Source organism: Sturnus vulgaris, chromosome 6, assembly GCF_052056855.1.
Source record: "Sturnus vulgaris isolate bStuVul1 chromosome 6, bStuVul1.hap1, whole genome shotgun sequence".
NCBI classification, from domain to species: domain Eukaryota; kingdom Metazoa; phylum Chordata; class Aves; order Passeriformes; family Sturnidae; genus Sturnus; species Sturnus vulgaris.
Genome location: NC_142248.1, coordinates 33247510 through 33269692, shown reverse-complemented (window position 1 = coordinate 33269692; position 22183 = coordinate 33247510). Strand labels below are relative to the sequence as shown.

General features: G+C 40.3%; 1 long non-coding RNA gene across 1 annotated transcript; it reads right to left on the bottom strand.

Annotated features, from left to right (window-relative positions):
- Positions 1 to 1823: 1823 nt before the first annotated feature.
- On the bottom strand, positions 1824 to 4917 carry LOC148223406 (uncharacterized). Its single transcript, XR_015804332.1, has 2 exons — positions 4472 to 4917; positions 1824 to 3625 (listed from the first exon to the last, which is right to left on the bottom strand). It is a non-coding gene; the product is annotated as an uncharacterized LOC148223406 (long non-coding RNA).
- Positions 4918 to 22183: the final 17266 nt, after the last annotated feature.

Below are 22183 nucleotides of genomic sequence, written 5' to 3'. Positions count from 1 at the left end.
TAAAGAATTAGCACAAATTTGAGAAGCATGCACTAAGACTAAAATAAAAATCAGATATTGGATATACTGCACTAAGAGGCACAGTCTTTCTGACAGCTAACATGCTAAGTTTGTGGAAATTAGCACCACCCTGGCTGAATTATATCTCCCCCACAAAGAGCTGGGTTTTTCCTTACCTTTAATATTCTGCTTCTTTTGTGCAGAATTGACTATACCACCTACCTACATGGCTAAAATAAAAGCACATTGTAGTGGTAATAATGCTTTAGGAATCAGAATGACAAGTGTCAAAATACTGCCTTCTTAAACCTAACACAGCATCATGGCCTGAAGGCAAAGAAACGAACAGAGAAATCAAGAAAACCAGATATTTACTTTGCTTTAGTATTTCTATGCTCAAGTAAAAATATCTGTAAAATGTCTCTGCTGGACAAAAACAGTTACAGAGAGCAAAAGAAGGCGTGAGACTTTCCACAGGGAAGTGAGGAGAAAGCATGCAACACTCAATGCTGCTGAGGTCCTTGGTGTTTTACCACACCTGTACCAGGTCTGTGACCTGTGCCAGGGTCAGGACGCTGGCTCAGTAACAGCTAAAGCTGACTGACCTCGCTCCTGCATCTGGAGGCTGCCTCCCTAGGAACCAGCGAGCTGTCTCTCCAAACTGGTTTGCTCCACACAGGAGTCTAGGAGTAACCTAAGACAAAATGAAGGGTGGACTATCAGAGACAGGAACCTTGGTGGAAACACAAAGTGAAGTAAATTGACGGAACTGGGACACTCCTAAAGCAGCTTGTAGGAAAGCTGCTGCACTTGACATGGGAATATATTTTTCTCATCTGCAGATCCTCACAAATTGTCCTATCTATTGCAAATTCAGGCCTGCTGATAATTGCATAATATTCCCCAACTACTTTTTGCAGGCCCAGAGTCTTTATGGACCATAAGCTGAACACTTCTTAATTTAAGTGTAAGCTCAAGCAGAGCATCCATTCTTAAGAAGAGACAATAGAGTGACTGAAAGACACTTCCACTTACTCAGAACAATTAGTATTTTAGCTTAATTGTACACTGCAGCACATAACCACAATCACAAAGCATGTAAATGTTACAAAGTTTAGTTCAATACAAGATCTTCTGCCTTACCTGGAATGGCTGCTACTTGTGTTCCTATGGAAGGAGAGGCTTCAGCCACTTACCCTTAGGAATAGATGTGTTACCTGTGCTACTACCTATAGCCAGCTTAAAACCAGCTTTGGTCCACCATCAAGAAATGCAAACCATTGGTGCAGAAATACCATGAAAAGCATGGCAAGGAACCATCCTCCAATTCTCTGTTTCCACCTCCTGCTACCCTGCTGCCTTATCTTGGGCAAGCATTTCATGTTTGGTGCTCCTTATCTATGGAATAACAGGAGGGAGTCTCTTGCCTTTCTTGGTTTTCTATGCACACATCCCCCAGAGCCTCCAGTCTCAGGGTTAAAGATCCATTTGCAATCAGTAAAGAGTGCTACATGAAGACTGAAGCATTTTTAAATGCCTGAAAAATACAATTATTAGTACTTTTAGGAAGAAATGATTAAAGTAGTCTGAAAATCTGAAAAAAATATATTTGCAAAAAACACTTAAATTTTAAGTAGCTCTTCAGGTATGTAGTTTCTAAAAATTATCACTGCTTCAATATCAACATCCTTCTATATCTGTTACCTCATTTCATCCAACACAATTCTCAGTACTTTACTCACGTCCCTTGAGTATGTATGATAACCACACAACCTTATTACACATTGCCATAATTTAAGAGAACAAGTACAACAACTGAAATGTAATATCTTACAGATTTATTTAACCATTACTAGGTGAGGGAAGGATGATGAAATCAGATACAGGACAAGCAGATACAATGAAATGTTCAAACCTGATTTTTACAAAAGATTCTGCAAAATAGCCTTATGATTCCAAAGGATGCACTCACAGTGTGCAGGAGCAAAGCTTCAGATTGCTTATCCAAGTGCCTTTCAGTTACTGGCACTGCTTTTTCTCTGGATACCAGGAATGCAGGCACATACACAACACTCATTCAAATCTGTGGGAAACTTTCCACATACACAACTGGGCTTTCACATCTGACTGTTCAACTAAGTGACAAAACTGTCATTTCTGGGAAAAAAATAAACCAGTACGACTTTCTTTAAACACTCAGGATGAATGTCTCCATTCTCCCTCTGAAAACTTCAGTCACAGTTACAAGGCTGAAGGGAACTCAGACAATTTATCTGAAGATCATACTTTGGAAGTACAGCAAGAATACACACTTTCACAACCCTACTTTCAGAATCTGTTTTGATATTAGATATTACAAATGACTTAATGGAATTTTAAATTATATTCTTCTAATACTTAAGCATCACAACCAATCCTTCAGCATCACAAAAGGTTCGTATTCTGTATTTTCTTGCAAGACAGACACAAAATCATTAGAAGACATTCTTTTATTATACATCTAACATGGCATAGTAAGTGTTATTTACTGTATTTTTCACAAATTTAGTCTAGACTTCAAAGTATTTATCATAGTAATTGCAAATAGCATTCACGGAAAAAGTCTCTCAAAGTTCAAAAATTTAAATACTGAAAATAAATTGAAATACTTGAGAATCATGACCCTCACAAAAACATTTATCTTCGTGGAAGAGGAACACACCAAAAGAATACATGTAAAGGTTAAAGAGAAACTCTCAAGTAAACCATCCTAAATTCTCAGCGGTTCAGTCTGAGATTACTATAAAATATTTTTTTTCTGCTTTTTTTCCCATTTATTTACTCTAAACTTTTGATGATACCGGTATGAGCTGTGCAGACAGGACACATGAACAGTGACAAAACCATGGATGAAAGGCAAAGAGTAAATTCAGTTTTGTTACCTCACCAACCAGGGATCACCAAAGAAGCAGACAGGAGAGGCACACAAGTGGGAACACAGGCTCTGCAAAGCTTGGTCCATGGTGGAGGACCAGCAAACCTGCTGCTTTTTCCTGTATTTCAGGGATTCACAAAAGTATAAATTACCAGTGTGTTTTAATCTTGCCCAAAGGAGGGCAGGATTCTCAAGCATTTTTTATAAGGTGCCTCTAAGTCTACCCCAGGCTTATGTTTCCTAAACACAGATGTTCTACATGTCTAAAACACAAAGTCAAACAACAATTAACATGATATATGTGTTTTTCAACAGCCAAACTGCAAGTCACCTGAGCGTGTTTACAGCCCTCCCCATCAGTCTTCCATTTCTCACAGTACCTGATGACAGATCCAGGCTGGTCCAACGCAGCAGGTGATGGCAGAGGGCACCTACCACTATTTTGTATCCTTACACCATTGTACATCCAAGTCCAGTTCTACAATATCTGCAAAACCTTTCTGGGACCTGGCCCATGGGATGGGTGACAGTGTGGAAATGGAGATTTTCAAGAGAGTCCAAGTTTGGAGTATTAGATTTTATTGTAGCCTTTAGATCTTAATTTTGAAGGGATGTTTTCTATTTCTTTCTATAGCTTGAAAGTTGGGTCAGGAACCACCCAGCTGGTCCAAGAACTGCCAGTGAAAATGCTGAGAATCCAATGATTGTCTCCTAAATTAAAGAAATAAGGTTAAATAAAGCTAAACTATTTGGAATGCTCCCAAGCAGTCTCAACAAATTGAAATAGACTGAGATGTCTATTGCCAAACAAATTATTGAACTTCTGAAACTATAATTCCAGGGATGCAACAGATTCTAAAGGAAAAATAATCCACAGAGGATTATTTTACATGTTTGAACTAAAAACACTAGCAATCTAAGGCAGGCAGAAAAGTATCTTCGTCTATTCCAGGCACCAACATGCTTATACAAGCTACATTTAAAACAATAAAAGGCACAGTAAAATATATTAAGCAAATATCTTATTTTCCTACAGATTCAGTGCATTTTATGTCTATTTCTTGAACTTTTCATAAATACAATCTTTATAGAAACGGGATTATTTGCTTAATAGTTACAGTAGCACAGCTTAATCACTATTCAGATAAAAGATCTTTGGGTATTTACTAATACTGGGAGTTGATACAATAGGGCAGTGAGTTGCTGCTTAATTTTTAGTTAAATAAATTTAGATGGTCTTTTATAATCACATGCTGGAATACTTATGCTGGGGACTATAATCAAAGATTATAAAAGGCACCCCACAGAAATGAATTTCGTGGCACGTCTCTGTAGGATGCTATGGCAGCATTCCCTTCCTCTGGGGCACAAATTTCCCATCTAGAAAGTGGGAAGAGACAAACTTCTTTGAGGAGTGGAGGGAGTTCCTGGGGAGACCTGGCTTCTAGTTGGGATGAAGAAAACATATATCTTCTATGTGAAAAAGAATAGCTCTTCTAACAAGATGGACTTGCATGAGGAAAAAAAAAAAAAAGAAGGCTCAAAGACAGAACTCACCAGCAGTCCCACCTTGTCCTCGGGCGGGGAGCTGTGGATCCGGCGGCTGCTCCAGCTGGCAGACCTGAAGCAGAGGAGTCGGGACCCACAGTGCTTTACCGGGACCATTGTTTTAGCCCAGTGAGGAGAGAGCACAGCTGGGATATCCTGACTAAGGAGTGACTACTGCTGCCGGGAAGTTCAGTCCTTTGTTATTTTCTATTGCTCAAAGCCTGTAGAGTGCTGAATTCTCTTCAGTGAAGGCTGCTTGACAGTCAAGTCCCTTTAAGCTGGGTGCAAGAAGCTCCAGCACCTGTCCCTGGTTATCAGCAGGAGTGTGTGTGTGGCTGTGCGCTGGGAGAGGAGCACCTGGGGATGTTGCAGCCGCCTCCCACGGCCTCACTGGGTTATGCTGCGAACCCAGGGGCTGGGAGGAGTCTGTCTGCTGCTGATGCTGGGAGCAAAATGGAGAAAGCTGGCTGTCCTCTCACCTACGAGAACCTTAGAAGTCTTTTTTCCCCCCATACATATGTGTCTCCACACAAATTGCTTGCACCCCAATTACATACTCTCTGGAATTCCTGTTTGCAGTTCACTTACTACTTTCATTTAAGAAACTGACCTGTAAATGACTAGTACCTAGAATAAAATACTTCCCTGCTCCCACTGCAGAGAATATCTCCTTCCTGCACACCCTACCCAAACCATCCTTAATCCATGTGTACAGTGGAGCTGTAAGGTTTCCCTGCTGAGAAAGCAGCCTTCCACAATAGGGAAACCTGAACTCACCTGCCTGGGTTCAGGATCAAAGCAAAATGTGTGATAGGGTAACAGACAAAGGCAGAAAAACGTTATCAGCATTTCTGTTAGGAGATTATTCAAATACACAAGTATCTGGGCAGACACAGAAATGGACAAGTCTACTTCTCTGCATGCAGGACTGGAGAGCTACAGAGCCATGGCACTAAGCCCAAGCTTAGGAGCTGTTAGCCCAGGAACCTGCACCGTGCTAATTAAACAACTCATCTTGCACACTGAGGCTGGTTTATAGCTAGTAAGCTTTCAGCCGTAGCAATCAGACATCTGACAGTCTGTGCTAATCTGTTTAAAATGTGTTACGTGTACATTCAGAGGTGGAGAGGCAGGGAAGTAAATAATCCTCCCCTCAGCTATGGACTGTGGATATTTTTGATAGATGAATTCTGTGCTCATTGTATGCAAACATGAAGATTGTTACTCAGCTGCAGTAAACAGGCTATTTATTAGATTCCCTACTCATTTCTAAATACATTTTCTTAATATTTGCTGTGCTTTCTCCTGCTCTTATTTATCAAATCCTGAATCATATAACTATAGCATCCTTCTCTAGGCTTCTCGTCAGAGTACACCCTTGAAGCTCACTTCAGGGTCAGTCTGCAACACACTGATGGTGGGGAGAGCCTCAGCATGAGGATTTTTGACAACATCCAGAATATGTTAGCAAAGCGTGAAGAGCAAGGAGTTAGAAGTCTACACAAACAAACAATGGTGGATCAGTGATTAAACAGATATATCTGGCATGCTATTTGCCAGAGCTGTGATTTTGTTATCTCGATAAATTTAATTGCTTGACTTTATGGAGGACGAGACAACGAGGGTTTTTTTTTCCCTGTAAATTCTCCCCAAACACTAAATATCCTACCTCTCTGAAACAAATATAGACTTTGTCCCTAAATAAATGTCTGAAAGATGTGTCTAAAGTAACCAGAAAGCAAAGGATTGATTTACATTCATCAGCTGTGGCAATAGCAGCTAAGCACACGGTGGATAACCCTAAGCAACCAAACTTCCTGAGACAGACCCTCTAACAGCAAGAGATTGTCCTAGATATATGACACATGATATTTTAAAATAATAGGGTTTGAGTACTGCTACTTGTTTTCAGGTATTTGCTTTTGTGCTTCATGCTCTCTGACTTACTTTTTGTCTACAGTTGTGAGGATTGGAAACTTCATAAATTTATACTGAGATTCTTCTTTCTATGTCCTGCTCAGACTACTGTAGCATTAATTCCTGTATTAAAATGAAATCGAACACTGTCCTACAATAGCAACAGTGCCTCATTAATTTTGCCATGCTTGGCACTTATTTTCAAGCTTTCTGAACATTCACTAGAAAATTAGATATAATCTTATTTTTCTATCAAATCTTCTGTGGGGATGAAAGGATTAAAAATGGAAGATTGGCAAGGATAGAGAATTGTTTCTAGAATTGTTTTTGCTCAAAGACCAACCTTGCACCTGGGAGATATTTCTCTCAGTGTGAGAAAATTCATGTATTTGTATTCGCTTTGGGTTGTTTTCTGTCTGCTATAGAAGAGCTTTCTCACCCAGATAACAAAGTGTTGTTAACAAACATAACAACATTCCTCAGACAGGCTGGCGGCCTTTTTGTAAGGGGGAAGGGAGATAAGAAGTTGAGAGATTGTAAAACACAGCCTGGGGAAGATTTGTGCATGCCCAAGACCCCTTTTTTCCACTAACACAGGACTCAGGCCTAGACACACTTTGCCCCTGCTAAAATGAGCTTGGCAACATATGTGTCTCTGATTGTTTTTGGAATCCTCCAGCCAGTGAGATGATGGAATAAATCCATTTTTTCCACTTCAGCTGTGAGCTGTGGTCATCTTGGTGTCACCTGCATGCATTTGGTTCACACACCTTCCACTAACTGAGCTGTAAATCCAAACCACTGTTCCCCATTACCACAGCCCCTGCTCAGCCAGTGCTGCACCTGGCACTGACAGCCAGACCATTGCTGTTTTCACATGGCACTGGACAATATCTGTCCAACGTGTCCCCCAAAAGGCTCAGCTGTCCTTGGCTCAGCACTGGCTCCTTTGTTCCTCACTCAGTCTGTCTCATTCAGTGCCTGGGGATGCTCAGCCTGCTCCAGCCTCCCCCATACTCACATTGCCAACCATCCAGACAGTACTTATACACTTGAGAACACAAGTAGGAGTTTTCTCACATTAAGTTTAGTTCTGAAAAGCCTCTTGCTGTTCCTAGGTTTGTTGTTGGTCCCTTCAGAATGGCAGGAAGACGTCAAAGCTCTCCTGGCCCAGCTTATCCAGGTGCTTCCTTCATCTTGGCTACCATAAAAATACATTCTGTATTTTTCCCTAAATATGTGGGATTTTCCCAAATCCCACAGGGTGGTTCTTTGTTCCTTCACTCTTTCAGAGCCTTGCTTTTGAGAGTATTTGCTCTTTAGACTGCTGTCATTGGAATAATTTGCTTTAGAATTGCTGAGGTCCCTTGTTCATTAGGTAGTACCATTTCCTCACACCTTAGCTGAGAGGGCAGATCCTTGGGCAGGCTCTCCAGCCACTGGTACAGTGATACAGGTAATAACATTCCCATTAGTGCCAGTGAGAAGCACTTTCAGTTAATCTACAGAGACAGCACCGACCCCCTGATTTTGTAGCTCATTTTTTCCCTCATTTGCTCCTGGGGGAAGATTGTAGATAACAGTGTAAGGCTCTTTGAGCAATTTGATTTCTGCATGAGGCTACTTGTTTATTTCATTGAAAAAGGTGAATGTGAATGAATGCTGGTCATATTTTCCATGGTACTTGGTTTCAGAATATCATCTGAGGGAACCAAGCTTGCTGCACAGAGAATTGTAAACTCTCCCTGGACATAAACATTGAAATCCTTATTTTAAAGAGAACCAAACATACAGAACTAAACACACGTTGAAACTTCTCTGAAAATTATCACTCATTATCACTAATCTTCAGATCCACAGTCCTGATAAAATTACTCCAATTACATTATTGGAGAGATAATTTTTAAGCATTGGGGGTTTTGTAGGTTTTTTTTTCTCTGTTTTGTCTATAATAATACTCCCACAAATAAATCTCTTGATGCTATATTTGAAAGACTATTTGTGATTGTCTTTGCTTTTCTACAGAAGAAAACATTTCAGTAGGAATGAACGAGTTTCTGAACTATCACTGTCAAAAAGATTAAAGATGCATCAAGATACAGAAGAACTCAAAACACAAGTCTTACAGCAATATAAATTATGGAAAATTGTAATGATGGTGGTGTTTAACCTGTAGAACTATGGTGAAATGTAAGAATTTCATTTGAAAATTAAGTAACTTATTACCTTGAAGTTTTTTGAAGGCTGGGGTTTATTTTCTTTTGATGAGAAATTTCTAACATTTTAACTTGCCCTGCGTAAGATTCATATTTGGAAGAAAATTAATTCTATTTCTACTACTTAGACACATTTTTAAAAACTGTCTTCAGTAAAATTAAATACATTTGACATTTATAAATGTGCCTGATATCAGTAATATTTTTTCCATAAATTGCTAGTCAATAATTATAGTAGAATACAGAATATTTGGTGGGAATTCTACTGTGAGCTGCTGCTTTAGATACAGAACAACATTCTTTGCAATAAACACAATCTAGATGAGTTATAACATAAACACTCATGACCTTTTCTTTCTGAACCTTAGTGGAACACTTGTTTAAGCAGTACAGGAAGCAGCTTTGGAAGAAGGGGGTGTAAGTGGGAATTTTTAGTGCAACAATGGGACCTGGCCAAGGGGGATGGACCCCCCAGGGAGGGTACCCTGCGTGTCCCCGAGCCATGAACGGGGCATTTCTGTCTCTCCAGGGCTCACTCCACCACCTGGGGACGGCAGAGTTTAGCCCCACTCCCATTTCACAGAGGAAAAGCTCATTCCCTTGAGTGAAGTTTCTCCTGAATTTCTAGAATGTATCAGAGAGAAGAACCAAATGCTGGGATCAGATGCTGCATGTTAATAATCTGGAATACATATTGCTCAAGAGCATTGCCCAAGCAGGCTTAATAACACTGAAGTCATCACTGTGTTTTGAATAAACAAACCATTTACAAGCTAATTATAGATAGCATTTTGCCTTGAGCATTTACTGAGTATTTGACATTTTACAGTTTCTGAGCAGAAGAAAAAATTGAAAACAGGTATTTCTTTAACATAATCGTTCTAAGAAAAACATCTGATTAATTCTCATGTCCTTGAACACAGACATAACAGACTTCTTGTTCATAATTCTACAGCTGTTCTGATTCTAAAGGAAAAAAAATTAATAGTGTTCTTCCTCTCAGCTCCTGTCTCCAGTGAATTCATCCCCCAGACTATATTGAGGTATCTAAGTCAGGAGAATGGACACCATAAATTCTTTCTATAATTGTTTTTTATTTCTTCAACTGTATCGATCTTCCCTTTCTACCACTGTGCCCCTAAAATCTGAATCTACAATGCATATTGCCTTCTTCCTCTACTGACTTTAAGGGAGGTTGTGCTCCTAACAAACACAACTTGGTTAAGTAGTGACATTTGATGGCATGAATTGATGCCTGACTTCTCCCAGGCTCAGAAAATTAAACAAGGTTTTCACAATTGGTGTGGGCTCTCTGCATGGATCTATCAGTATCCATACTCATAAATGAGAATGGGTATTTCCAAATGCTTACAAATTTCATGGAAAGAATGGCTGGTACATTATATTACTGCAAGTATTGCTTCAACATTTAGTAAGTCTTTTATGCATAGTGTGTATAAAGAAAGGAGAAAGTATGTTCTTGAATTTGCCATGTATTACCCTAAGTAAAATAGACATCATATCACTGACATAACAGAGGATCTAAGTGCAACGACATATAAACACTGAGGAGAAATGTGAGCAAAGAGGAAAGGAGGGAAAGGGGAGCAGTGAGGAAGGTGGTGAGGGACCTTGAGATCAGAGCTTGCTTCTTCAGTTCCTATTCTCAAATCCATTTAATTTTAGAAATATCAGTAGTGGCAAATGGAGAAGTCCATCTCTATTGGTGTCTCTCAGAGATCATTGTTAGAGGTTCCACTTAGACACTGAAGTACTGCAGAAATTGGAACATTGCTCTTGCTTTCAGAACCTGATTGCCAATTTGTGTAAGAGTTTAGGATAATTCCACATCCAGTTGTCAGAAACTTGTTCTCCATCCCAAATTGTATTTATGACATGTAAAGGCTGATGAGCAATCAGGCTCAGCCCTCTTGCTGAGAGATTGTACGAGGGGAGAAAGAAGAGAATAATTCAGTTTATCATCATAAAAATCCCCCCTTGTGGTTTGCTAAACAGAGCACAGAAGAGATAATGGAGACAACTTCCTATGTGAATAGGTAAAGCCCAACCAAATGTTCATGTGTCTTGATCAAGGGCACAGCACCTCAAAAGGGCATCATGCTCTTACGTTTTGATTAACTGCATTAACAAGGAAAACAATAAAATACGGAATTTACTTAACTGAGTTCAGATTCTCTCCACCTGAAGTGTAGGTAAGTAATACCAATGACACCAGAGGACCCAGGGCAGGTTTGACATGCTATTGCATAAAGCTTATTAAGAAGGGCACGAGGTGACATTTTGTGATTTACTTCAAGCTCAGTTAGATCAACAATAGCAAAAATAAGCGAGCTGAGAAAAACAATTCTGTAACATATGAATACATCGATCTATGCTGGAATCAAGCATATTCAAAAACAAAGCTTTTATTAAGCAATGTTAAATTTTCTATTGGTATTTTAATACATTGCAAGCTTTTAATTTAATTTCTTCTGGCTTTTTATGGTGTCTTTGTTTGTTTTTAAATTGTAAGGTAATTTTTGTGCGTGCTGTTTTGCTTTGAGTGTAGTTTAAAGCTCTGACAGCTTTCCATCTTCAAGACCCATTTCACACTGTAGATGGCACTAATTCATTGTGCAACACCAAACAGGCTCAGTTACCTACAGCTGGTTGTGTGTACAACTTTGCTCTGTTTTTTTCTCCTAAAGGATCATTTTTTTTATCCACTTGTTAAGTAGCACGAGAAACAACTTAAAACTTGCTTGAAACCTGGGACAAAAGATACTCTCTGCTGTGCTTTTGGCTGCTGTATGCAGTATACAACATTTTTGTTCTGTAAGCTCAAACAATAGTCAATGGTTTAAGAGCTGGGATACAGGGATTACTTAACATGACTAGGCTAAGATTTCTCCCACGGTTCTGGCACAGCTAAATCCAGCGAAGTCCCAGCTCAGAGTCTGAGCCTCTGAACAGTGCAGTGCAGTGTGACGGGCTGCTCCTGCGTGTGCTGGGGGCTGACAGGCAGTCTGACCCCCCAGACAATGAAAGGTGCTTCCTGGGAAGTGCAGGCACTATGAGGAGGATGCTGCTTTCTGCTTCCAGTTCTGTTTCACATCCAAGACAAAGCAACTGCTTTGAGAAAAGCTCAGCATTTTGCAAGTTCTTCCAGCAGGTATTTCTGTAGGTGATGAAGACCCAAACTGGCTGCTGCCCTTACTTGCAATCACAAAAATAATCAATATATTCCTAACACTGGTAGAAGCAAAGAAATGCTGAATTCTTCTGAAAGCTACTTGACTTTCCTAAAGGGCCTTTATGACAATTTGAAGATTTATCTTATATCCACCAGTCAGTGATAGTGTTTCTATCAATTTTAGCAGGAAAATATAGCTTTTTGCCCTTTTCCTTGAGACATCAAAATTTCAGTACTTTACCTTGAACAGTATTTAGCTTTTCTCTTCTGTTAAAAATGTAGATGAGATTTTTTTTTTTTTTTTAAGAGCAGTAAGAGAGCTAAGTGCTATTTATACTCTTCCCTTGGAACCTGATGAATAAGCAAATCATAGTTGGGAGTCCCAGCTGGTATAAACTGGCACTGTACAACTGAGGGCAGTGGCACTGGGCCAACCCAGACAGAAAGAGGAGACAACCCATGGTATGATCATTCAACACACTGATTTTGGACAAGACAATAAAAAATTCATCCCAATAGCTGATTGTTTTCAGATGGAGGCTTTGAAAAGCAAGCCAGTCAGTACCCCCATTTGTCCAATTTGCATAAATGTACTGTGCCTACTTTTAAAATCACCAGAGGTATTGCATCTTTTTTCATGAAGTCTCAAGAACACATAATCTTCTGGCTTTTTCTGCTGCTATGGGTAGGCATCACAAAGTAATTGCCATGTTCAGCTCAGGAGGATACTGTAATCCTGGGTCCAGTCCAGAGCCAGGCCAATCCATTTCAGTTGGTGGTCTTTGACATTTTTGTCTTCTGCCTGCAACACTCATTTTACCTCCAAAGTCTGTTTGCAGAGAATTACAGACTGAACGTGATACTACCTGTAGGAATCTAAGGGTACATCTTTGGTGTGCAGCAAAGAAATGCCCAGCACCTTGTTAAATATCTGTACTACTCTTGGAATTAGGTTAATATCCCCAAGCAGTGATGTAACAGCTTGGCTGCATTAGTTCCATTGCTCTAATAAAAGGCTTGCTCACCATGCCTAATCCTGGATTGGTCTCTCCAGAGCACAGGTGTAATTCAGCAGGGTATGGATTGCCAGTTTATGTTATGCCACAAGGCTGGGTGCTATCCATATAGCAACATACAAACTACTGTAGGAGCTATGCTAGAATCTAAACAGGTCAAATAAAGCAACTCTGTAGAAAGGAAAGTAGGAGGAGAATCAGATCCTAAGGGGAAAAATTATCAGGATCTGACATTAATTCATTTTTTTCTTCCAATATCGTGAAAGTAATTGGTGGGCTTACTGTCCCAACAAAGTCTCAGAGGCCTATCTTTACCCTAAAACACAATTTTCACAGCCAGATTATGCTTCGACATCCTCAGACAGCTGCAAAGGTCTACAGAAGCAGAACTGGTCTTACCAAGGTAATACCTTCTGGCACATTAAGCTCCTTTATTTTGAAAGTGGTGAGTAATGAGGTGAATGCCACATGCAGCACAGCAAACAGCAGCAGCTTATCATTGCATATAAGATTCATAGCAGAAATTAATTTTAAGGAGGGATTTGAAAAAACCTTTTGCACAGATCTCCTCCCATATACATGGGATGGCCTGAGGCAGAGGATGAAAGTGCTTGGGAGAAAACAAAGATCACTCTGCAGTGAGCGTTAACTTCAAAGGTAAAAAGGGAGGCAGAGTCAAAATCTTGAAACGTAAGCAAAACCAGACTTTCAGCACATTATTAATTTAAATCACTGTGATGTGATATCAATTTCAGTTTACTGCATTCAGGGCTCTGTTAGGATCTGCACCTACGCTCTGCATACAAAAACCCTTGAATCATCAGTTAACATCTGACACAGCTTAAACCTGCTTCTATTTAAAAGGGGCTTCCAAAGCAATCATCATTCAGGCAATTGCTGTAACTTTGGCTGTTAGCTTGAAGCTTTTCATGGGATGTATGAGTACTACCCATTCTTTATATATTGTGGGCAGGTAGAGCAAATTCTAATCCTTGGTTGTGATGTTCTAGGGATACAGTTCCTCATCTCCAGCAGTTTTCCCATGAATATAATAGGATCCTACTATGTTCATGCAGGACCTCCTCATCTTAAATTCTTATTTAAAAGACTCAGCAGAATCTTAATGTCAATATTTGTGGTTTTCCATGCACATTTTCTCTCATAACAAGACACTGCCAACACTCCTAATGTTATCTCAGATCTCACAGTAGGAGTCATAGGTTTTCATTAACTGTTGTTTCTTAACTAAAATCTGTCAATAACATTTCATTTACCTCTGAAATGCTTTGTGGCTTGGTGTGGAATTGCAAGTCCCCCTGGCACCATCAGCACTACAACTGTCAGGAAGCAAAACAGGTCAGTCCCACCTGTAGAACAGCCAACACCGTTGTCTTACACACCTCTCAGTCTGAAAAAGCAAAATACCTTCAGTCAATGCTTCATAGCTTCTTTTTTTCCAGGACTTGAGTCTTCATGAGATGGGGAAGCCCCACCAGTTTATTGATTATTTCCTCATGCTCTTCATCCACATGAGTGCCAAGTATACTGCTAGAAGAGAGACTGAAGGGACAGGTAATAACTGCAAGGTACAAAGAGTGAGGATAAAGCAGCAAGGCAATCACCTTGAACACTTTTTTATTCTTCCAGTTGTGATTTAAGGACAAGACAGTGAGAAAGGCATGAGCATTTGTCTGCATAAATTGTAGCAGCAGAAGAGCTTGGGTTCCTGCAACACTGTTCTACAAATTACTGGAGAGTTGTTCAGTCCACTTTGTCAAGAAGTGGGGATCAGTATCTTTGCTTTGTTTTCATAAGGAGCATAAGAAGGCTGAGTCATGTGAAGGGCAGTGAGTCAATTCCCTGAACATCTCAGATATTTGTTTATTAATGCAAGAAACACAGGAAATTAACAAGAAATGCTGGGAATCTTAAATACAACAAACCAGTTATTACTGAAGTCGCACAACTGAGAGAAGAATAATCCATGTAACTTAAATATTAACATATGCATAGTGACAAAGAAGGAAATGCACAAGGGTAGTGTCACAGAAACACTAAACAGGGCAGATGATGCAAACACGGCTTTTTGAGACCAGCTAGCAGAATCAGCCAAAGGTACAAATTTGTAAGTGATGGAGATTTAGCATTTGCATATTTATTAAGAAAAAAAAATATACAGAACAGATTGTTCAGAAAACTCTTAGAAGATTTGTAGTGATGTGTTTATTCTGAGTATAGGTAGAGGAGCCCATTTTCCATTTGATTGCAAGTAGCAGAGAGACTGGTTGAGGATGTAGAGAAAAGGTAGTTGAGACTAGGAAGTAAGTGTTCCTCATTTTTGGGAAGGGGATGAGGAAGAACAGCAAAATAAAGACCCTAAAGTCTGCTTTCTGTGAAAATCAGTGAACTCACAGATCCTAAGGAAAATATGACCATTAGGAAAAGAAGTCTCAGAAAACTTGTCCTTCCTCAGAAAAACACGAATGGCACAGTTGCAGGGTAATACAAAGTAGAGAAAGGAGGTGTGTGTAATGAAGCCAACTTGTCTCAGTCACAGGCAATGCAACATGAACAAGGAAATATTTAGACAAATAACAAAGGACAGAATATTGTCCAGGATAACTGATCACACAAAATACAAGAAGGTAAAATATCGGGAGATATACACAAAAGCATCACCTGTGAAGCATTTGAAGGAGTCCCCTACAGCACATGCTACTGGTATAACTTGCACTGCAATCTGGAATCTAGTTTGGGACCTGGACTTCAAGAAAGTTGTGAACTAATCACAAAGACAACAAAGAAGTGTAAGGAAAACAACCAAGAACCACAACATATCCACAGGGAAAAGCTGAAGAAGTTTGAATTATTTAGTCTAAGTACAGAAGGAGAGGAGAAGGTGACTGTCTTCTAGACTTGTACAATAAAAGTATTTGAAAAGACCAAGAGAATAAGAGAATAACCTGTTTCCCGTGTCTGCTGATGACAGAACAAAAAGCAGTGAACTTAAATTGCAGTAAGGAATATTTACATTTTCCTAGGAACATGGTTTATTGTGAACTTGGCAATGCTGGGTTAATAGTGGCACTCAATGATCTTAAAGGTCTTTTCCAACCTAATTGATTCTATGATTCTATGAACAGGCTTTATATGCATGTCATCAGTTCTTGCACCCCCCACTGACCATCTACCATCATCTTTCTAGCATGAACTTCCCAGTAAGTTACTTGATCTATACATTGAGTACATAGACAAATTCCAGCCAGTGCTTCAAATTCAGCTGATGCTATGTAATCAAAATCTGTATCTAAGTTCCAGTAGAAAACTATTTTTAACATCAGTAACTGCACTTTATGACATCTAGATCCAACTGGGTCATAGCAGGGTCTAAACAGATAGATGATTTATAGGATGAACCTATTCTGAGTATAAATCAGGGATGCACATTAAAAAAAAAAAAAGTCCATATGTTAATCTTTGGTCAGCATGCTGCAGAACTTGGAAGGCACAGATGGCACGAGGCAGGAAATTTTAGGAAGAGAAATTACTGTCTCCGAGCTAAGTGCTCCCCTGGGAATCCAGCCTTGCCTCTGCCAAAGAATAACAGCGTAGTAATCAACTATTACTTGAATTTCTCATAACTTGTGGTTAGCTGTTTGTTCTTCATGTTCTGAGTGCTTGACTCGAAATCCTGGAGGCAAGTTTGCAGGAGGGCAGGCTCACAGCTGCAACTGAGCAGAACAGGACACAAACCCTAAGCATGGCAGGTGCCTCAGTGCTGCCCAGAGCCCACAGGGGCCTGGGTACCCAACTGAGCCCCCACACCAAGCAGATTCTCTATCTGAATAATTCTGTGCCTCACATCGTAATCTACAGGGTGGATATAGCAACTGCTTTTTGAAAATTCATTAGTGAAGGACTGTGCCACAGAAAGGGCTTTAGGAAGGGAGCAACTCTGCATTTAGGCTGTAGTGTGCTGCAAAGTAGGCATAGTGTCACACTGAACTGTGAGGAGAGATCAGTGTATGGAGTAACTGTCATTCCACAAACATCTTATATTGTGCACACTACACACAGAAATGAGGGGAAAAAGCACCATTTGATGAGTACTGCATGGTAGGAAAAGACCATCAGCACAGGTTTACATAGCCAAGGCAAGCAATTGCCATCATCATCAGTGGTTTGGTTTTGGCCTCTTTCTCTGTACTGAGGAATTACAAAGAGCATTTAACAAGGAATGCAGCCATAGAATGAGTGATTATACCCTCACCAACACCATCAGTGACACTGTAGCATCAGTAATAACAACCAATCTCCTTATGTACATATAACAACCTCCTTTTAAGGACCCAACTAAAGGTTAATCCAAATGAAATTTGATTTACGATAAGGTAACATTGCTTTCAGGAAATGCTTTGGTGATCACAGCTAGAGACATTCTGTGAATGTGCACAAGTTAGCTACATAAAGGTCACACAGGCAAGCCAATTAATTTTGTGTGCTTAAGTTTGAGATCTTGATTGTACCTCCTAATGTAGGTTTGTCTAAATATAATGACCATGGGCTGCCCAGCATTGCTAGCCCATGGACTTCAAAGGCCATTAATTCTGTAACCTTCTGGCATAAATCACCACCAACCTTGTCTTCATTGCTTAAGGTGCCGGGTTGTTCCACAGACAGACACTTATCTGCAGACCTTCCACTTACCTTGGTATCTGATGCTCCTTCTTTCCCTTGTGGTCCTTCAAAGACCCGTGATGTAAATGTCTTTTCTACCACATGCTTGGGCCAGGGCCTGTTTTATGTCTTCATAGTAAATGTTTGCACTTTTTGCCTGCTGGATACAACTATGTCACCTCATTCAATTCACCAGACTCCCCAGCAGAGCACAATGGCTCTGTGCCTTTCAGCTTTCCCCTGCACATACTGAGAGGGAATTCTCTTCATGTCATGGAACAGGCAGAGATCTCATAGCAGATCCCAGTCACATGGCAGCCCTCATCACAGATGCTCCTGGGAAGCCTCCTTCTCTTCTGCAAACAAAATCCTTTACCCTCACCTTCCTTCCTCAGCTCTCTTGCCAGAATACAGGGCTCTCTTTGTATCTGTGTGAAGATCTGGTGACAGAAGGAATGAACAAAACCAGGGCAGAGAGAGCATTTCTGTCTCTGCTGTGCTTCCACAGCTCCTATTTCACACAAGGAGGCACCTATTGCACACAGGTCTTGCTCTGCCATCACTGGTTACAGAAAGTCAATCACTGTGGCTTGCATGTCTACTGCAGTCTGTTCTTTGAGGTTCTCTCAGCTGATGTGTAATGAGCAATGTGTATATGAGTATGGTAAATAACTGTCTACAAAATTTTAAAGAAGGTTCAGGGAGCAATGAAAGCTCATATAGTAAGAAAGACAACAGACAAAGAATAGCATTAAAGGGCTAGTTATGGTCCAGATCTATATATTTGCAGAATCTCATCAATACCACTGACAAAAATGAAGACTGTTTAGAAAAATTAGCTTCAGTCTTCAATCTATTTTTCAGCCCTTGAGCATTCAGTTATTGTGGATCAGTTACCAATAAAGAGATAGTATTTTAAATATTCTGAGCTTTTCTTTAGCCATATACATATCTCTGAGTGCTGTAAAATTGAACTGAAATACACTAATAAAAAAAAACAGGATAAACTGGACTTCAAGGATTTTATCTTTAAAGACAGAAAGTCACACTTGAAATGGTCGTGAATAAAGCCATGTTATTTACCACAAGACGGAACCATATTTTCTAACTAATGCAACTGGCATTATTTCTGTAGTAGGCATGATACCTAGAGGTATCTTCTGCAACATGTGACATGACCCAGGTCTCATGGAAAATTACACACATCTGGTTTTCTCATTGGTTTGCAGGAGGTATCTTCCACGATCACATCTTCCAGTTAACGGATAAATTCTCTAGGCCACCTACTGTAATCTGTGTTTGGCATACCATCCACCACAGAAGGACCCTGGATTTGATTACAACCTCCACACCACACACCAATAAATATATTATTAATAATCACAAACAGGTAATTAGTAATCACAAACAGTACACATTTGGAATGAAAATCAAGTGAAATATCTAAAAGTCTAAGAAATTAATCACAGACAAAAAATGAAGCAATGGAAGTTAACTAGTTGGGGTTTTTTTACTACGATAGACATTGGGGTTGGCTTTATTTTTAATAAGTCGTGGCACATAATCAATTTTTCCTAACACTCTTGAGTTTGTAGATAAAATGCAATGTACACGTACAGTGATTATCATCAGTAAGTATTTTATAGAAGTCCCTGCAAAAATCTGAATAAAGCACTGAATCATTCTGTATGAGCAGAGGTACTGAGAACTGTTGTACAGCTCAGACTGACTCTCACTCTGCTCTCTATTCTAAAGAGGAGATGACATTTTACAATATTTAAGGCATATATAAGATGTTATTCATTGGGATTATTTTAGATTGATCAAACCAAACATATTTCAGTCCTGATAAAAACAGAAGATCAATTTATTTCTCAGAATGTAGGGTGAGGATTACAATGAAATGATCAGGGAAGTTATGTGAGTGCACATGCTCTGGGGGTGTTTGTCAGACAGTGTGAATCTCCTATCCTCTCATCTCAGAAAACACATTACCTGCATGTAAATGCAATTAGCTTCCATTTCCCACTCCTCCACAGCAAGATTTGTAACTCAGTGTTTTATAACTTGTCTTCTGCTCCAAGATCTCAGGTGGCAGAAGGACTTAGTCAGCTTACTTTGGTGTGCTCCAGCTGTCTAGTCCATGAGACCACACAGTCCTCAAAGACAATGACAGTGTGCTGCAGTCAAGGGCACACTGACCTCTATGCTCTAAAGTAAAAGAAAGCACATGGCAGCCATCCTCACTTCCAACCTGCCAGATGTCTCCCCTAAGTTGTTACCCAACACACTGTTTGTCTCTGAGTCATAAGAAAGAAAGTTTATTTTAGCTACTAGAAGGATGACTATTGCAAAGCAAGATCTTTGTACTTTAATCTAACCATTCATTTTGACTACATTCTAGTTAATGGTATTAGAATACTAAATAAGATCACTAACAAAATAAATATTCAGCCTGAAGGCTTCTTTTCCTTTCTCATGTTCATTACCTATAAGATTATGAGCCAGGTTTGCTGGAGAATTGACTGGTCTTTTTCACCTAACAACAGACAAATGCATAACTGGTTCTTCTCACCTCCAAACCAAGCTGGTGTACTATTTCCCTTCAGTCTAAGAGCGCTCTGACCTGAACCCTACTTATTTAACTTCAACTTGTTCTTACTTCTATGCTGCTCTCAGCAAGCCACTGCTATAATTGCAACAATGATACTGTAAATCATGAATGACATAGAGAGGCTGGAGTTGTCTCACACTGTTCATATTTAAGAACCTTGTCTGCAGCAATTTCTCCTAACAGATACATTTAAATTAACAGTTCCATGTGCTTTAAAACTACTGCAGTTTAATTTTCAATCGTTTCTGTCTGTTGGTTGTCTGACTTTGGTGGCTCAGCCTTTCCTGAAGTTGCAGTGTGCATAAGGACCCACATGAGAAATAGATTTTAGCACAGAGGCCATAGACCTAAATCCTTATATGTCCAGGCAGGCAATATGAACATATATAACACAATTCTACAGAAAAACAGGGTAAAATAAAACTAAGGTGGACACTGCGTGTATGGTATTCCGTATCAAGGTTCCTAATAGCAGGAAAGCTAAAGCAGGCTTAGGGTAGGTGCAAGAAAAGAGACAGAAATAGAACTTGGGAAGGCTCTAGCAGGCAATAGCTCAAAGAGGCTGAGCTCTGCCTGCCAGTCAGTTTTATAAGCTCTCATGACAACAGCAACAACAGCTTGCAAAGACATCTCATTTATAAGAAATAGACTCCCTTAAAGAGATATAAGCATAATCCTGACAGCAGGAACTTCATCGATTATCTTTAATTTTATCTTTAATCCAATTACAAGAATTCCTTCATCTCTAGTACTGTGCAGATATGGAAGTCACAGGTTGTGAGGCTCTCATATACTACAATATCAGAGAACTTATAAATAACTAAGATGGTTAAAACTCCGAGGGGTACACAATACTGTCTATAAACCCAACAGCATTTCTCCTGTTTTTAGGCTAAAACCAGCAAGAAAACAGACTAATATATGGGCAAATATATAAGAGGTTGTTTTATCCCTAGCCCCTTGGTAAGCTGCTGAGCACTATGGGATGCTATGCCAAGTGGTAGTTAGGGGGGTCTGCAGCATTCAGGCAAGTTAATTACAGAGGTGGAGGCCAGCAGGATGCCAAGCAGACGAAGGCTTTCCTCCAGAAAGGGACTGTCAGCAGAATCAGGAGGGGATGTAATCAGTCATAGCTTGCTTTCACCAACCAGGAATGATCATAGATTTGGCTTTCAGCTTGCTCAGTACTTTCTAGCATGTGATTTAATCACATTTTTGGCCCATGCATGGAACTTCTCTCAGACATCATATACAGACGCGTGGTTCGTTCTTTTCGTGGGCACAAGTTGTTCAGTTTATTTAAGAGTTTTTATGGTTCTAATAAAATGCTGATGTGTTTTTGGTCACACTCACTGATTTAGCAAACAATGATCTTACAGATATGGTGGCAGATATATGTGCTGATCCTGACTGTATCAACATACACCTTTCTTTGAAGAAAATGTAGCGGGCATGGTACCAGCAATGGTGGCAACAGCTAGAAGTGTTCTTACTGCTGACACCTGCTTTCACCTAGACGAGTAAAATACTAATTTCGCATGCTGAGAGAGGTTATCAGAAGTTGGAAAGGTGGTGGGAGTTTATTTCCAGGTGAGCAGTAAATATTCCTAGTATGAACAATAAAACTAGAATCTGACTGTACCCTGCCTCTAACAAGCTCATAGAAGTTTGGCAAAGCAATGAGACAGACATAAGCTTAATATAAGCAGCTTACGTTAGTCTCGAGGACAAAGAACATGTGCTGACACACCATTTACATTGCATACACTTCTGCATCTGGGCATGGCAACAAGCTTGGGGGATGTGTCACACAGAGCAGGCAATGCACGTTGGAACGGGGATCGCGTGGAACACACGCCGGGCTCCGCCTTTCCTCACACCAGAAGAAAAGCACTGAGGACCCCGGCGCACCGGGACCCGCCGCCTCCGCCACCCGCCGCGCCCCGCCCCGCCCCGTGCCGCGCCCCGCCCCGCCCCGTGCCGCGCCCACCCCTCAGCCCCGCCCTCAGCCCCGCCCTCCAGGACCACGTGGCTCGCGCGCCGCAGCGCCGAGGCCGCGCAGGCGCCGTGCGCGCTCCCGCTGCCCGG